At 38.0% G+C, this 4392-nt stretch overlaps 1 non-coding gene across 1 annotated transcript; it reads left to right on the top strand.

Annotated features, from left to right (window-relative positions):
* Window positions 1-2893: 2893 nt before the first annotated feature.
* On the top strand, window positions 2894-3000 carry LOC121225750 (small nucleolar RNA R71). Its single transcript, XR_005923627.1, has one exon. It is a non-coding gene; the product is annotated as a small nucleolar RNA R71 (small nucleolar RNA).
* Window positions 3001-4392: the final 1392 nt, after the last annotated feature.

Genomic DNA, 4392 nt, shown 5'->3' with positions numbered 1-4392 from the left:
TATGATATGAGAGTTTTTCATGAGAACAAGGTGATTATTTAGGGATTTTTCTGGTAGTGACATGAATACCCCCCACAGTTAAGATGTACATTGCCCTCAATGTACAAAGATAGATATTAAAGTATAAAAATAAGATAGGGGGAGGAGTGAAACTTCCTGTATTAAGAACGGATGATATCCTTGGATTGGCGAGATCGAGTATTAAAGATACTTTGGATGGTAAGCTGGATTCTAAAGGTAAGCCTTTTTTTTTTGAAAAGGAGAACAAATGAATCTTAAAAACAAATGAATCTTAAAAACTTAATAAAAGAAAAATAAAATAAGATAATTATTCTAATTCTTTAAGTGGTACGGCCGTAGCACACGCCCGTGTGGGCCTTAACTCGGCCGTGTTTGTCGCGAATTAAGATGTTGCCACATGGTCTTATCGCACGCCCGTGTGTCTAGGCCATGCCGCTATGTGATGTATCGCATGGCTGTGTGTTAGGGTACCATGCCCGTGTATTGTTGTCCACGACTTAACGGCATGGGCGTGTCTCACGCCTGTGTCAAAGAAACAGAATCGATCCTTACCCTTGGCACACCTGTATTTTTCTATTCCCACGCCCGTGTTCACCTATCAAGTTCACCCATAGCCATGTCGCATGGCCATGGGGATTTATCGCATCCCGTGTTTTGGGGAAATCATGTCCTACTTCTACACAACCGTATCGCACGGCCGTGTCTCTTCCCCTGTTTGGCCACGACTTAGGCACGCTCGTGTGCCTGGCCGTGTGTGCTAAAAAACTTTACAATTTAAAGATAAAGTTAATTATTTAACGTGTTAGAAATTAAAAATAAAGAAATCAAAATATGTTAGTGCTCGGGTTGCCTCCCGAGAAGCGCTTATTTATAGTTTAAGCTCGACTTACCTCTTTAGTGAATGGTCAGAGTGGTTCGAGGAGTTTATACTCCTCATTCCTGCTATCAGTCTTATCAAAATAGGGTTTTAATCAGGTGTTGTTTACCTTAAAAGTGCCGAACTTGGAGTGACTCACCTCCACCGTATCGAATGGAAAAATACTGAGTACCGTGAGAGGGATTTCCTCATTCTATGTGGTAGTGACAATGTGAGGATCTGCAGCATCTAGTAAGACTTTATCGCCAACCTTAATTTGATTTGGAGAGGTACCGGCCTTGTTTTGGCGTAGTTTCAGTTTATCATGTGTTCTCGGTTTGTGTGCTCGTCATTCGTCTAGCTCCTCTATCCGTAGCCTTCGTTCTTCATGAGTGTGTCCTCTATCATTTCTGGAACATGGCTCGTGAACTTCTTTGAAGCTCAATTTCTGCAAAGTCATATTGTCAGTTTTAGTAGATTGGTGCGGACTATTACCTTCAATATTCGATGTGATGCCATAATTACGAGCTTGAAGGGTGATCGTGTCATCTCCTACACGAAGCGTGAGCTCACCTGTGCCAACATCAATAATTGTTTTAGCAGTTGCTAAAAAGGGCCTCCCTAAAATCAAAGGGGTGTTATTATCCTCTTCTATGTCTAGAATAACGAAATCAACGGGGAATATGAACTTATCTACTTTTACTAGTACATCTTCAATAATACCCTGAGCAAATCTTATAGTTTTATGTGCCAATTGAATGCTCATATTAGTTTGTTTAAGTTTCCCAAGACCTAGTTGCTTAAACATTTTGTAAGGCATGACGTTAATACTAGCCCCTAAATCAACTAATGCATGACTTATATCTAAACTACCAATTAAGCAAGGAATTGTAAAACTCCCTGGATCTTTCAATTTGTAGGGTAGCTTATTCTGTAGAATAGTTGAGCAGACTGCGTTTAGCTCCACATGCGACGCTTCGTCCAACTTCCACTTATTTACTAAAATCTCTTTTAAAAATTTCATTACATTCGGCATTTGCGAAAGAGCTTCAATAAACGGTAAGTTAATATGTAATTTTTTTAAAAGTTTAAGGAATTTACCGAATTGTTCGTCTGAGCGGTCTTTCCTTGTCGTGTTAGGGTATGGCACACGAGGTTTACATTCGACAGTCACTGGTTTGTTTGTATTTTGATCTACCTCATCTCTCCTTTTGCTTACCACTGTTTCTTGCCTCGGTTCTGGTTTAGGCTCAATGACTCCTTCGTCGATTTGGATATTAATTGCGTTGAGTTGTTCCCTTAGGTTGGGTTCAGTATTACTTGGCAAGCTATCTTGTGGTCGTTCGGAGATTAGTTTGGAAAGCTGGCCTATCTAAGTCTTGAGTCCTTGGATCGATACTTGTTGATTTTTAAGTGCTGTCTCAGTATTTTAGAAACGGGTTTCTAACATTGATATGAATTTTTAGAGCATCTCCTCAAGGTTTGGCTTCTTCTCTTGTTGATAAGATGGCTGTTGAAAACCCTAAGGATTTTGTGGCTTTTGATTCCCTTGATCACCCCAGGAGAAATTTGGGTGGTTCCTCCAATCTGTATTATAAGTATTACTGTATGGGTTATTTTGAGATCTAAAATTATTGTTACCTATATAGTTGACTTGTTCCTCTTCAGTTGTGGGATTAAAGGATTGATATTCTGTATGCACACCTCCTCCACTTACATCACACCTCATTACTAGATGTACTTGTGTAGAATCAAGTAAACCATCAATCTTTTTATTGAGAAGTTCTACCTGATTTGATAGCATAGTAACTATCGACGTTATAAACGTCGGCTGTTTTTGTTGGCTTTGTCCTCATAACTTGCCACTAATAGTTATTTAGTGACGTCTCCTCTATAAACTCATAGGCATCTTCCGGTGTTTTATTGTTGATGGTTCCGTCAGTAGCCGCGTCAACCATTTGCCGAGTCGAGGGATTCAGACCATTATGGAATGTTTGTACTTGGAGCCAAAGCGGTAACCCATGGTGAGGGCACCTTCTCAGTAAGTCCTTGTATCTCTCCCATGCATCGTAAAGTGTTTCTAAATCCATCTGCACAAAACAAGAGATATCATTGCGTAATTTAGCCATTTTAGCCGGTGGAAAGTATTTTAGTAAAAAAATTCCAGTCATTTGTTCCCAAGTAGTGATAGACCCTTGTGGTAACAAGTTCAACCACTGTTTAACTTTGTTTTTCAGTGAAAAAGGAAATAACAGAAGAAGAATGGCATCATCAGAAACGCCATTGATTTTAAATGTATCGCAAAATTCCAGAAAGTTTGCTAAGTGAACGTTGGGATCTTCATCCTGCAAACCATCAAACTAAACAAACTGCTATATCATTTGAATTGTATTAGGTTTCAGTTCAAAAGTATTTGCAGCTACAGCCGATCTAACTATGCTAGATTCAGTTTAGTTCCCTGGAAACGGCGCTAACAACTTGATCGCGTGATTCGTAACAAGTAATAAATATATATAATGAAGATCAACCCTAGACTAACTATTATCATGACGAAAAGGCAAGCGCACCTATCGAACAATAGTATAGTAATAGCAAGACCGGGATATCATACCCAAGGGAACCAAACGTACTAGTAATAACTATCTTTTTATTATCTAGCCTAAGAATAAAAGGGTTTGTTTTAATTAACTAATTATTTAAACTGAAAACGTACAGAGAAAAGAATTGGGGAATTACTTTTGGGAAAATCGATTGACTTGAGACAATACCTAAGGAAAAATCCACCTAGACTTTACTTATTATTCTGGCTCCGAATCAGACGATTTATTCATTCAACTTGTTCCGTAAAGATCCCTAAGTTATGTTATTATCCCTATTTAAGACTAATAACATCTAATCCCTATATTGAATAATCGAGACTTTTTTATAATTAACACTCTAGGGTTGTATTAACTCAATTTATGGATCCCCTTATTAGGTTTCTATAACACCCCAAACCCGGCCTGAAAGTTTGGCTCGAATCTGGCATGTCACATTGAAGTGTTTTTCGAAAACCATGTTTCCATTAAAAACTCTTCTTAATAATTAAAAACTTATACCCTTTTTAAACCTTGTTAGAAACCTCAGCTGAATAACATTCTTAACAACTTTGTAAAAATCTTGGCAGTTGCGAAAGCTTGATTTAAAAACAATTGCGGATATGTGATGTTTTGAACAACAGTAGTTGCTTTGGAAAACCGTGTTCTAATACTAGCAATTATAAGAACAATAAGTAAAATTTCAAATTTAAAATCCAGAAAATTACAACGGCTTTACTACAACCCACATAAAACATTTAAAAGTAATAATCAAAACTATAAAATAAACAGTGTATGTGGCTTCCTCCAAGCCCCCCGCAGCTTCGATCCGTCTAAGGCTGGAAATTACCTGAAAGGTTAATAAACGGGGTGAGTTTACGAAAACTCAGTGTGAAATCCCCTACTATAAAAAGGAACAGTCAGTCATATAAAAGAATT

The sequence above is a fragment of the Gossypium hirsutum genome, chromosome A03 (assembly GCF_007990345.1).
Source record: "Gossypium hirsutum isolate 1008001.06 chromosome A03, Gossypium_hirsutum_v2.1, whole genome shotgun sequence".
Taxonomy (NCBI): domain Eukaryota; kingdom Viridiplantae; phylum Streptophyta; class Magnoliopsida; order Malvales; family Malvaceae; genus Gossypium; species Gossypium hirsutum.
Note: the sequence above shows the minus strand (reverse complement) of the source record. Positions and strands in the feature narration are given on the sequence as shown.